Source organism: Salvelinus alpinus, chromosome 19 (genome assembly GCF_045679555.1).
Source record: "Salvelinus alpinus chromosome 19, SLU_Salpinus.1, whole genome shotgun sequence".
Taxonomy (NCBI): domain Eukaryota; kingdom Metazoa; phylum Chordata; class Actinopteri; order Salmoniformes; family Salmonidae; genus Salvelinus; species Salvelinus alpinus.
In genome coordinates this window covers 14,171,201-14,185,672 of record NC_092104.1, presented here as the reverse complement: position 1 = coordinate 14,185,672, position 14,472 = coordinate 14,171,201, and the positions used below count along the sequence as shown (strand labels likewise).

Genomic DNA, 14,472 nt, shown 5'->3' with positions numbered 1-14,472 from the left:
GAGGCTAAACTATACTTTTGGACAGCAGAAGTAGTTCCCACTTAAGTTGAAGCACTACGCTGTCTACCCTCATTACGACAGAGGGGGAAGGCATTCCAACCATCTAACAAGATGGCACTCTAGCTGCTGCTGCATAGACTTGAAATTGGCTGTGCATGTTATGGCAACCCATTGTGTGTTATGGAAAACCATTGTGTGTTATGGAAAACCATTGTGTGTTATGGAAAACCATTGTGTGTTATGGAAAACCATTGTGTGTTATGGAAAACCATTGTGTGTTATGGAAAACCATTGTGTGTTATGGAAAACCATTGTGTGTTATGGAAAACCATTGTGTGTTATGGCAAACCATTGTGTGTTATGGAAAACCATTGTGTGTTATGGCAAACCATTGTGTGTTATGGCAAACCATTGTGTGACAACTTCTTCTCCTTAAAGTTCTCTTGATAATATTCTAATGGCACCAACTTACCAAATGTAAAAATGCTCCATATCATTCAGGCAGTCAAACAGTCAAATCCCATTTCTATTCTCTGGCTGTCCTATCCTGACATAACCTTTTCAACAATGTCACATACAATTACTTGTATGATGATTCAGGGCCAACCAAAAGTCTCCATCTCAAATGGCATCGTATTCCCTCTATAGTGCACTTCTTTTGACCATGGCCCATAGGGACTATATACAGGGAATAGGATACCATTTGGGACGCAGATATTGACTGTTATTTAATCATACTAATGGTGGTGAAACATAATTTATGTAATGAGGCAGTAGTATCTGTGCCATGTCAGTTGGTGGGCCTGCAAATGCCTGGGGAACCATCAGGACTATTGGACTACAGAGATTTATGGGGGCTGCTCGTGAGGAGTCATTCTTATGGAAATCACTGCACGACTGTTATACAAACCCCTCAATCAGACTCTCCATATCTTGTGAGTCTGAAATAGGTACGAGGATATTCCGCACATAAAAGACTGCAGAAACACACTATGTACTGTAGTGCATGTCTTTTGACCAGAGCCCTCAGCTCAGAAGTTGTGGACCTTCTATGCAATAGTGTGTCCTTTGGGAAGCAACCTCAGTGTATAATATGAAAACGCATGCTGTACTTGTAGATACATTATTGTTAAATGAAAACAAAAGATGAATAACGTTTGAATTTAGGTCCACTTCAGTCGTCACATCTGTCCACGCCTGTCCACAACATCCTGTTGACCTGAATAGATCACCCAAGTCCTCTGACACTAACCAGGTGGTAGAAAACTTTCTTCAACAAAGTTAAACATCCCCAGGAGAGATTCCTTGACCTGCTTTGTAATTATTATCAATGCAAATATAGGTTGTTATTACGCACATAAACAGATGTTCTGGGAAGCTCACATTTAAGATGAAAGAGAAAATGGTAATGTCTCTGTTTTTCTCCCCAATTTTGTGGTATCCAATTAGTAGTTACAGTCTTGTCTCATCACTTCAACTCCCGTATGGACTCGGGAGAGGCGAAGGTCGAGAGCCGTGCGTCCTCCGAAACACAACCCAACCAAGCCGCACTGCTTCTTGACACAGCGCACACTTAACCCAGAAGCCAACCGCACCAATGTGTGGGAAGAAACACCGTACACTTGGCAACCGTGTCAGCGTGCACTGCGCCCAGCCCGCCAGAGGAGTCACTAGTGTGCGATGGGATAAGTACATTCCTGCCGGCCAAACCCTCCCCTGACCCGGACGACGCTGGGCCAATCGTGCGCAGCCCCATGGGTCTCCAGGTCGCAGCTCGCTGTGACAGAGCCTGGACTCAAACCCAGAATCTCTAGTGGCACAGCTAGCACTGCGATGCAGTGCCTTAGACCACTGCACCACTCAAGAGGCTTCTCTGTCATGTTTTATGCTTGCTGTAATCCATATTGCACTCATTAATACTACAATACGTATCAATACGCACAGACCTTTAGCCTGTCTAGGACAGGGGTTCCGCTAGCGGAATGTTTCGACAAAATTGCAGAAATGTAATTATTATAAATATTTAACTTTAATTAAATCAGAAGTGCACTACACCAAATGAAAGCTAAACCTCTTGTTAATCTAGCCATCGTGTCAGATTTCAAAAAGGCTTTACTGCGAAAGCAAACCATGCGATTATCGATCACCAGACAAAACATTACGTACAGTTACCAGCCAAGTAGATTAGTCATGAAAGTCAGAAATAGCAATAAAATTAATCAATTACCTTTGAAGATCTTCTTCTTTTGGCAATACCAAAGGTCACGACGAAACAATAAATTGTCGTTTTGTTCAATAAATCCATTTTTATAGCCTAACACGAAACATTTTGTAAACGGCTTGTGTCGTGAATTCAGTGTCCTTCAACTTTGAACGTAACAGTCGATGTAATTACTCACTCTAAACGGACGTTTATCGAGCCATGTTTGGTTTCATTGCAATCCTCTGTTTGTTAGTAACACAGCCATACTTCATTGTTCTTTTCCCGGGACATATTGACCGAAAGGAACTGATTTGAACACACCAAACTATGACCTCATTGCACACCAATGATATGACCAGTTCTTCGTTGATTGACTGTATTTCGGACCAATGACCACTGATCGTCTTGAAATCTAGCTTGGTAGATAGCCAATGAGCTGAGGTAAACGGCAATATGTAATGGTTCTATCCGGGAAGACTAGCCTTTGTGGGAAACTCGAGCGTAAACACAGCCATTCGCCATTGAAAATTCTACTAGAAGCAGCCACACTGGTTACGCGCAGCAGTATTGTTTTGAGAGCAATTTTAGAGAAGAATTATGGCGAGTAAATCTGTAAAAGACAAAGTCAAAGTCAAAATATACAGATCTACACGTTATTATTGAAGAAATTGATAGGGAAAATGACAGTAAATTACTCCAAGATGATTCAGATAGTGAGAATACTTTTGACTCGCAAGGTGAGGAGATGTTCTTGTACGGAGAACATGCAATGTTGGATTGGTGAGTCCCGTTGTTTGAAATGAATAATATCAAATATTATTCGAGTTGTTTTGGAGATATTTTTATTTTATTTGCCATATATAAAAATATAATCAGTAATGAAATGTGTAACGAAATCTGTAAAGTACACATTGCTCTACATTGTGGGTGGGTGTATGTTTGTGTGTCTGTGTCTGTGTCTGTGTCTGTGTGTCTGTATATATTAGATATTTTTTACATTTAATTTTATCTAAACATGGGATGGAACAGCTCCTCACCATAGTGATTGTTTCCCTACTCTATATATAATCTGTGTCTGTGTGTCTGTGTCTTTATTTCACAGTCCCAGCGATTCTGATTGGGAGCCCATACTGCCAAGGTGCCCATCCCCCACTGAAGCTGGTCCATCCAGCTGGACCCCTGCTGTCTCCGGCACCACACCTACCCCCGCCCGGCCATCTAGAGGTGTGAAGTCGGTGACAAAGAAGCGGAGGAAGGGAAGTGTGGAACCTGCTGGCAGAGCGGAGGAGGGTCGTTGGCACTCTGTGCTGGAGGAGGATGTGGCCCCACCACCTCCAATATTCAGACCAAAAATGCCACCAGGACCTCAGCTGGACATGACCTCCAATACAGCCCCATACAACTTTTTCAGTTGTTTTTCACCTCGGCAGTTGTTGATTCCCTGGTGATGAACACTAATAAGTACGGAGCTAAGAAGCAGGAAGGCAAGACAGAGACATGGAAGCCCATTTCCATGTCAGATCTTTTTTGTTACCTTTCTATTGTCATTTACATGGGTCTTGTAAAGCTAAAAACCCTGAAGGACTACTGGAAAACTGCACCCCTCTATCAATTGCCTTTCCCCACCACGGTCATGTCATGCAAAAGGTTTCTGACAATCTCACGGGTGCTTCATATCAGTGACCCAAAAGTTGATGAGGACAACGAGAAGAAGCGAGGCACGGCAAGGTTTGATAAGCTCTGCAAAATTAAACCGCTCTACCACAACATCGTCGAGGCCTGCAAGACTTATATTCAGCCCGCCCAGAACCTTTCCATAGATGAGAGGATGGTAGCCTCAAAGGCCAGAATTGGCCTAAAACAGTACATGCGTAACAAACAAACTAAATGGGGTTACAAACGGTTTGTTTTGGCCGATTCTGTGTATGCATACACGTGCAATTTTTTGTCTATGAGGGGAAGAGCAGTTGTGCAACCGGTAAGAGACTTAGCAATGACTCCGTTATGGAGTTATTCGATTTTCAGCTGCTAGGGAAGGGCTACAAACTGTTTGTAGACAACTTCTACACAAGCCCTACCCTGTTCACAGACCTGAGGAAACTGGAGATGTGGGCTTGTGGCACCATTCGGACCAACAGAGTGGGATTTCCGAAAACCAGGGTGAATGGCATGCCTAAGCGGGCTGATCGGGGTACCATGAGATGGATTCGCGAGGTGGTCATGTGCACCACTATCCACAAGTCCTTCAGTGGTGATCACGTCGTCAGCCGTGTGAAGGGCGCTACTGGGGCATGGACCACCAAAAATGTCCCCATTCCAGCTGCTGTGAAGGACTACAACAACAGCATGGGAGGTGTGGACCTGTCAGATGCGCTGATAGGCTACTATAATGTTCTCCACAAGACCATGAAATGGTACAAGACATTGTTTTATCATTTCATTGACATTGCTGTGGTGAATGCCTTCATACTCCAGAAGGAAATGGCTAAGAGCTGTGGACAGCCCCCCATCTCACAGCTAGCCTTCAGGGAGCTGCTCATCCAGGAGCTTGCTAGCTACAGCAAGACCACTGTAGCACCTTCTGTCCCCTCTACCTCTGTCCCTTCTGCTCCAACCAGTGGTGTTCACATGCCTAAATTCATCATTGTAGACAGGAATGTGCCTCGGGGCAAAAAGGGCTCAGTAGGGAGGCTTCGTTGTGCTCTTTGCCACAAGAAATCCCCTGTCACCTGCACCACCTGTTCGGTGACCCTCTGCTTCACACCAGAAAGAGACTGCTATGGGCTATGGCATCAGCAGCTCAATATTAGGTAGAGGACTGAGGGTCTTCACATTATTGTACATTGAAGGTGTAAATAGTTACCCTTGTTATTTAAAAAGAAATATATATAGTCCTTTTTTTTCTCCAATTGTTCCCCAATATTTTTTTGGGGGGGGATGTTAGATTTTTTGGGGGGTATTTTGTATATAGTTATTTGCATCAATGTATCACTGTACCAATTCGGCCACTTGGGTACATTTGGGAAACTTGTGAGGGACACCTGGGTGACTTCATGCTCAATGGCATGAAACTTTGGTCAAACACTGTTGCCCACTTATGTTCTTATTTGAAATTATCCCCAGCATCATATCTGAATGTTTGGCTGTTCTTGTTCATTTGTAAGATGCAACAACAGTAAAAGAACAGAAATGGTCTGTTTATTTCCTTGTATTTTCTTCTACCAGATCTATTGTGTTATATTCTCCTACATTCAAATCACATTTCCACAAACTTCATAGTGTTTCCTTTCAAATGATACCAAGAATATGCATATCCTTGCTTCTGGGCCTGAGCTACAGGCAGTTAGATTAGGGTATGTTTTCAGGCGGAAATTGAGAAAAGGGTGAGGGCTATCCTTAAGCACAACATGGGGGTTCTACATCCACATAGGAGGCTGTGGTTCTTACTATTTACAGACATCATAGTACAAAAGCCTTGTATAGTCTTCATTCTACATTCATGTTCAAAGTTATCCTAAATGTTATAACATGATAAGCTGATGCAGAATCATCTAGATATTCCCTATACAAGTGCACTTCTTTTAAATGAACCTCCTTGTCAAAAGTAGTGCACTACATAGGGAATAGGGTACCATTTGGGAATCAGCCTCTCTCTCACCTGTATGGTGACGATCCGTGGCAGTGGCTGCCGTGTGTTTGCCCCTCCCTCTATAGCGATGCCCAGAGTGTTGGCATTCTTTACCACACGTACCAGAGTAAGTATGGGCACTGGAGAGCCAGGCTGCTGCAGGGCACACAAGAAGATATCATAGAATAAAGACATAGAATAAGGACATAGAATAAGGACATAGAATACAGACATAGAATAAAGACATAAAATAAGGACATAGAATAAGGACATAGAATAAGGACCTAGAATAAGGACCTAGAATAAAGACCTAGAATAAGGACATAGAATAAAGACATAGAATAAGGACACAGAATAAGGACATAGAATAAGGACATAGAATAATAACATAGAATAAGGACATAGAATGAAGATATAGAATAAGGACGTAGAATAAGGACAGAATAAGGACAGAATAAGGACATAGAACCAGGACATAGATTAAGGACATTTAATAAGCACATTGAATAAAGACAGAACAATGACATAGAATAAGGACATAGAATAAGGACCTAGAAAACAGACCCAGAAAAAGGACATAGAATAAGGACATAGAATAAGGACATAGAATAAAGATATAGAATAAGGACATAGAATAAGGACATAGAATAAGGACATAGAATAAGGACATAGAATAAAGACATAGAATAAAGACATAGAATAAGTACATGTAATAAGGACATAGAATAAAGACAGAATAAGGACATAGAATAAGGACATAGAATAAAGACATAGAATAAGGACATGTAATAAAGACATAGAAGAAGGACATAGAATAAGGACATAGAATAAAGATATAGAATAAGGAAATAGAATAAGGACATAGAATAAGGACATAGAATAAGGACATAAAATAAGGACCTAGAATAAAGACCTAGAATAAGGACATAGAATAAGGACACAGAATAATAACATAGAATAAGGACATAGAATGAAGATATAGAATAAGGACGTAGAATAAGGACATAAAATAAAGACATAGAATAAGGACAGAATAAGGACATAGAACCAGGACATAGAATAAGGACATTTAATAAGCACATTGAATAAAGACAGAACAATGACATAGAATAAGGACATAGAATAAAGACATAGAATAAAGACATAGAATAAGTACATGTAATAAAGACATAGAATAAAGACAGAATAAGGACATAGAATAAAGACATAGAATAAGGACATAGAATAAAGACATAGAATAAAGACAGAATATGGACAGAATGAGGACAGAATGAGGACATAGAAGAAAGACATAGAATAAGTACATGTAATAAGGACATAGAATAAAGACAGAATAAGGACATAGAAAAAGGACATAGAATAAAGACATAGAATAAGGACATGTAATAAAGACATAGAATAAGGACATAGCATACGGACATGAAATAAAGACATAAAATAAAGACATAGAATAATGACAGAATAAGGACATAGAAAAAAGACATAGAATAAGGACATAGAATAAAGACATAGATTAAAGACATAGAATAAAGACATGTAATAAGGAAATAGAATAAAGACAGAATAAGGACATAGAATAAAGACATAGAATAAAGACATGTAATAAGGACATAGAATAAAGACATAGAATAAGGACATAGAATAAAGACATAGAATAAAGACATGTAATAAGGAAATAGAATAAAGACATAGAATAAAGACATGTAATAAGGAAATAGAATAAAGACAGAATAAGGACATAGAAAAAATACATAGAATAAGGACATAGAATAGAAGAGTTGGAATAATGGCATAGAATGAGGACTAAAATACATAGAAGCAAGCTAAACACTAAGCCTAATCGACGGCATTGAATATTCTGTAATAATATATGCGTTTACTATTTTTCTCAGTGTTACCAAGTGGGGCAAACCATGAATTTGTTAAAAGGCAAAACAGAGTGTCCTGAAACTCAGAGATTTATGAATGTCATGGCATGCGTCCCAAATTGCACCCTATTCCCTGTGTAGTGCACTACTTTTGACCAGGGCCCTAAAAGCCCTGGTCAAAAGTAGTGGACTACAGTATAAAGGGAATAGGATTCCATTTGAGACTCATCCATGTTGTTTCTGTTGTGATATGGTCCCTTGGTGGGCCTCACCTGTTTGGATGTCAGTACTGCAGACCCCTGGGCCCCCTGCGGCCCTTGTGTGGCCTGGCTGGCCTGGTTCTTAGTTGGCCAAGGACTGCTGTCTTTACTGAGCCCTCGTGCCTCAGCAATGTCCACCCCACTGTCCTCACTCAGAGTCTGACCACTGTCTGACAGCTGGGACAATGTGGTGCCTGGATACATAAAGGAAAGTAGATTTGATTATATATACATGCATGTAAAGCCATACTCACAGGCAAGCACACAGACACACACAGGCACAAGTACACAGATACACACACACACATTGATCTTTACCTCTCTGCTGGGGCTCGGGCCTGACCTCAGCAGTCAGTCTGTGTGCGTCGGCCATGACAAACAAACGCCCCTGGCTGAGGGAGGGAGAGCAGGGGGAGCAGGGCCTGTCTGGACTACATGGGGGAGGTCCCAGCACAGAGAGAGAGGGACAGGGTGAAGGACAGGGGGAGGGAAAGGGGGACAGACATGGGGAGGGACCAGGGGAGGGACAGGGAGAGAGACAGGGAGAGAGACATGGGGAGGGACCAGGGGAGGTAGCAGGCTTCTCATGGGAGCAGGATCTGAAGATGGGAAGCTTGATGAATTTGTCCTTGTTCTGAGGACAAGAGGGCTTGGGATGAAGGGAGCCAGGGCAGGAATGGTGGCCGGAGCTGGAGCAGCCGTGGTGTGTTTGGTGGGTGTGGTGGTCGGAGGAGGTAGTTGTGGAGATGTGGAGGGAGTTTTGGCAGGTGTGGTGAAGAGAGTTCATGGATGTGTCATTGCCAGAGCTTGGATAGACACTATGGCCAGTGCCAGGGTTGGGGGTGGTATGATGGCCAGGGTTGGGGGTGGTATGATGGCCAGGGTTGGGGGTGGTATGATGGCCAGGGTTGGAGCTGTTATGATGGCCAGGGTTGGAGCTGTTATGATGGCCAGGATTGGAGCTGTTATGATGGCCAGGGCTGGAGCTATTATGATGTCCAGGGTTGGGACAGGTGTGATGGACGTCAGAGCTAGGGGAGGTGGAAGTTTGGTGGTTGGAGAAGCTTTGGAAGGCTTTAAGGTGTTTGTGGTGACATTCCTGGTGCAGCCTGGTAGGGGCAGTAAAGACCAGGCCAGATTGGGAGTGTCTGGATAAGAGGCTCTTGGACTGCTCCCTCTCCCTGTCCCTCGGATGTCTGGGCTGGGTCTGTTCGGGTCCAGGGGGATGAGGAGGCTTGAAGAAGGGAGGAAACTCAGCTGTAGACTGCACTTCATTCTAGAAACAAAAAGGGACATTGTACAGAATTCTTTTACAAACTAAAGTCTGTCTGATGAAGGTCACCAAATGTCGTTTTTTCATGGAGAGAGTGTCACGCCTCACCTTTAAAATGCATTGCTCAAAAACATTAGCATTTAGTTATAATCCTGCACATCATAAAACCTGACTATGATTTCAATCAGTCTGAAACAAACTCAAACTCACATACAGACTCACCAATGTAACGTCAGGTAGGACATTAGTGGTTGCCCCTGGATCTTGCTGTACAATGTCACCATGTGAGCACTCCTGCTGAAAGAGAGACAGAGACACAAGGTTGGTGTGTTACAATAATATGACTTCACCTGGTATTCCACCTGAATTGTTAGATACTACTGAATTGTTAGATACTACTGAATTGTTAGATACTACTGAATTGTTAGATACTACTGAAATGTTAGATATTACTGAATTGTTAGATACTACTGAATTGTTAGATACTACTGAATTGTTAGATACTACTGAATTGTTAGATACTACTGAATTGTTAGATATTGCTGAATTGTTAGATATTGCTGAATTGTTAGATACTGCTGAATTGTTAGATACTACTGAATTGTTAGATACTACTGAATTGTTAGATATTGCTGAATTGTTAGATACTGCTGAATTGTTAGATACTGCTGAATTGTTAGATACTACTGAATTGTTAGATACTGCTGAATTGTTAGATACTACTGAATTGTTAGATACTACTGAAATGTTAGATATTACTGAATTGTTAGATACTACTGAATTGTTAGATACTACTGAATTGTTAGATACTACTGAATTGTTAGATACTACTGAATTGTTAGATACTACTGAATTGTTAGATACTACTGAATTGTTAGATACTGCTGAATTGTTAGATACTACTGAATTGTTAGATACTACTGAAATGTTAGATATTACTGAATTGTTAGATACTACTGAATTGTTAGATACTACTGAATTGTTAGATACTACTGAATTGTTAGATACTACTGAATTGTTAGATACTGCTGAATTGTTAGATATTGCTGAATTGTTAGATATTGCTGAATTGTTAGATACTGCTGAATTGTTAGATACTGCTGAATTGTTAGATACTACTGAATTGTTAGATACTACTGAATTGTTAGATACTGCTGAATTGTTAGATATTGCTGATTTGTTAGATACTACTGAATTGTTAGATACTACTGAATTGTTAGATACTACTGAATTGTTAGATATTACTGAATTGTTAGATACTACTGAATTGTTAGATATTACTGAATTGTTAGATACTACTGAATTGTTAGATATTACTGAATTGTTAGATACTACTGAATTGTTAGATACTACTGAATTGTTAGATACTACTGAATTGTTAGATACTACTGAATTGTTAGATACTACTGCACTGTTGGAGCTAAGAACATAAGCATTTCGCTACACCCGCAATAACACCTGCTAAATATGTGTATGTGACCAATAAAATTTGATTTGATTTGATCGTATCATTCAAAATAAACAGGCCCAGCCATAGACTCACTGACCTGCCTCCCAGTACAATGTTGTGAGACAATCATGTGCTGAAACATTAACCATGAACTGTGACTAAAGACCTCAATCAACCATTAACACAGGAAGTTAATTTAGTGGATACAATTTAAATGAACTACAATGACTTGTTAACTAAGGGTGGGATTTTACAGCTATAGTAATGATGATGTCAACATGATCAATTATACAAGCACATAGTGTACAAGCTCAGCAGAAACAGCCAGGCATGGCAACCAGCCAGGCATGGCAACCAGCCAGGCATGGCAACCAGCCAGCCATGGCAACCAGCCAGCCATATCAAACAGACAGCAACACTGTCACCTTGGACCATGGGGAAACTGTCAAACACATGCACACACCCACGTTCACGCACGCTAACATGAACAACTGCGGAGCACAAAAGACATCCTTGGGTTCAGCTCAGTCATCTTAAAGATAATCTCTTCTCACAATGGTTTCAAATCCTGCTGGTTCACCCCTGAATAATCTCTGCTTTGTTGGAAAAAATGGCACACTATTCTGTATTCCCTATATAGTGCACTACTTTTGACCAGAGCCATATGGTCAACAGTAGTGCAGTAAATAGGGAATAGGGTGCCATTGTGGATACAAACACTGTTTTAACAGTTTCTATTAAAGCGTGGCTGGGTCTCAGACTCAGTTGGATGGTTACTGTCACGCCCTGACCATAGAGAGCCATTGTTTCTCTATGGTGTAGTAGGTCAGGGCGTGACTAGTGGGTGATCTAGTATATCTATGTCTATGTTGTGTTCTAGTTTCTTTTTCTATGTTGGTGTTTTGTATGATTCCCAATTAGAGGCAGCTGGTAATCGTTGTCTCTAATTGGGGATCATATTTAAGTAGTTATTTTTCCCACCTGTGTTTGTGGGATCTTGTTTATGTGTAGTTGCCTGTGAGCACTCCATTGTCTTCACGTTTCGTTCATCCTTTATTGTGTTTGTGCGTTACAGTTAATAAACATGTGGAAACCACATCACGCTGCACCTTGGTCCGATAATTCTTACAACGAACGTGACAGTTACAGTGTGTTATAGTGTTTTGTAGAGTGACTTGGCAGAGTGAGGTCCCATTCAGCTGGTCCGGGCCACATCAGTGGAATATTGATGCTACAGAACACTGCTGTTCAGTAATCTTATCTGAAATCACTGCTCCGTTTCATTTGACACTGGCAACAGTCAGAGTGCAACTTTAACCATGAAAGATGAGAGAAGATGCCAGGAAGAAACACCCACATACAGTATACAGCCACAGGCACCATAGACTTCAATAGACACGCAAGCATGCACCCATGCACACACGAATGAACACACACACACACACACTTTGAATAGTCCAGAACCATCCAATAGGAACACACCTGTAAGTCCATCCATCCTACACTGTTCCTCCTACCTTGGCAGAGCAGAGAGTGGCTGGGTTGGAGTGGCTGTGGCTGGCTGAGGGCTCAGTGTGTAGACAGCGGCTGTATGGGTGCGCAGGGTGTAGGGATCCTATTCCTCCGTGCCAGGCCATCAGAGCCTCCCTCTCGCGGTGCAGCACCAGGCCATCATACAGCTCCAGTTCCTGGGGAGCCAACTGACTACGCACCTCAGATAGCAGGGACAACTGGAGGGAGGAGAGGAGCATAGGATTAGAATGAGTAGAATGGGCCTCCTCATTCAATTAAATGATTCCATAATGAGTGGACTGTTGGCCATATTGACTGGACTGGTGGCCATTTTGACTGGACTGGTGGCCATTTTGACTGGACTGGTGGCCATTTTGACTGGACTGGTGGCCATTTTGAGTTGCCAAATAAAAGGTGAGAAGGGGAATCGGCACACCGCGTTATGCTCCCATGGGAATTTATAAGACAACGTTTTGAGCACCATGTTTTGATCAGGTCTCCTTTGACAAAGAGAACTAGAGGGAGGCCAGAAGGAAGAATGGATTAACAACTGATACCAGGAACCTCCTAGAGAACATGCATGGGCATTTTGGATGAGTGACTGTGTGTACATGAAATTCAAATGTTCTCAACAATTGTGGAGGTACCATCATCAAGAGAGTAAAAGATTGACCATAAGATGAACCAGGCACCCAGGTGTATCCCGAATGCCACCCTATTCCCTATATAGTGCACTACTTTTTACCAGAGCCCAATAGTACACTATATATTGAATAGGGTGTGTTACCTTGGCATGGGTGTTGAAGAGCTCAAACAGGGCCATGGTCAGTGGCTCCAGGCCGATGTGTCCCTCCTGGTACTCCCGCAGGTAGTAACCCATGGTCTGTCTCTCTGGGTCTGTCAGCAGCAGGAAGGCCTGCTCCTCCAGAGACACTTGGAAACCCGGGGGCCCCACACCTTGACACACAGACTGATTGGAGGGATGGAGGGATAGAAGGAGGGAGGGAAAGAGAGAGTGGGTGGGGGGAGAGAATGAATGAACCCACATGAAAAAAAGTATATTATACACTGTAGTATCACTTGATCGTGTAGTGCTTACCATAGAACTTTGTAGTATACTGTAGTTATTATCATGTTCACTCTTTTTAACATGCACTGTTGGAGCTCAGAGCTTAATAATCTCTTAATAATCCCACATGAAAAAAAGTATATTATACACTGTAGTATCACTTGATCGTGTAGTGCTTACCATAGAACTTTGTAGTATACTGTAGTTATTATCATGTTCACTCTTTTTAACATGCACTGTTGGAGCTCAGAGCTTAATAATCTCACTGTACTGCAAGTTTATTTTATTTTTTCACCTTTATTTAGCTAGGGAAGTCAGTTAAGAACAAATTCTTATTTTCAATGACGGCCTAGGAACAGTGGACTGCCTTGTTCAGTGGCAGAACGACAGATTTGACCTTGTCAGCTCGGGTATTCGATCTTGCAACCTTTTGGTTTCTAGTCTAACGCTCGAACCACTAGGCTACCTGCCACCCCAAATTACATCTGCTACCCTGTGCATGTGACTAATAAACTCATCTAGAATACTATACTCCAAACTGTAGTATCCCTCAGTCATGTGTAATAGCTCTACTTACTATATTATTTTGTAGTATACTGTAGAAACACTACAGTTTTGTTTTACTATAGTAATACTGCAGAATTTAATTTGCATATACTCCACCCATTAACCTATCCATATGTGCCACCCATGATTGAGAAAAGTACATGACAAGTATAGACCATATATTGTTTTCCCTATAGGAATAGAAAAGCTCAGAAGCTCTGAACTATCTGTTCAGACTCTAGTCATACCTACCTACAGGTTATGGAAAATGTACTCTTTTAGTATTTGTCCAGTAGGTTTCCTCAAGGAGAAAGCCTCCACTTCCAAGTCAAAGATAGGAAAACAGAAACACTATTTTTTTTTTTTACTACTATAAATACTACAGTAAAGTCCATAAAAACACTATTGTAAATACTACAGTATACTACAGTAAAGTCCACAAAAACACTACAGTAAATACTATAGTATACTTAAGTAAAGTCCATAAAGCACTACAGTAAAGTCCACAAAAGCACTACAGTGAATGATTTACACAGAGTGTATAAAACATTAGGAACACCTGCTCTTTCCATGACATAGACTGACCAGGTGAATCCAGTTGAAAGCTATGATCCCTTATTGATGTCACTTGTTAAATCCACAACTGTGGGAAGCATTGGAGTC

General features: G+C 41.4%; 1 non-coding gene across 1 annotated transcript; it reads left to right on the top strand.

Moving 5' to 3' along the window:
- Window positions 1-14,075: 14,075 nt before the first annotated feature.
- On the top strand, window positions 14,076-14,128 carry LOC139546025 (U7 small nuclear RNA). Its single transcript, XR_011669176.1, has one exon. It is a non-coding gene; the product is annotated as a U7 small nuclear RNA (small nuclear RNA).
- The last annotated feature ends 344 nt before the right edge of the window (window positions 14,129-14,472 follow it).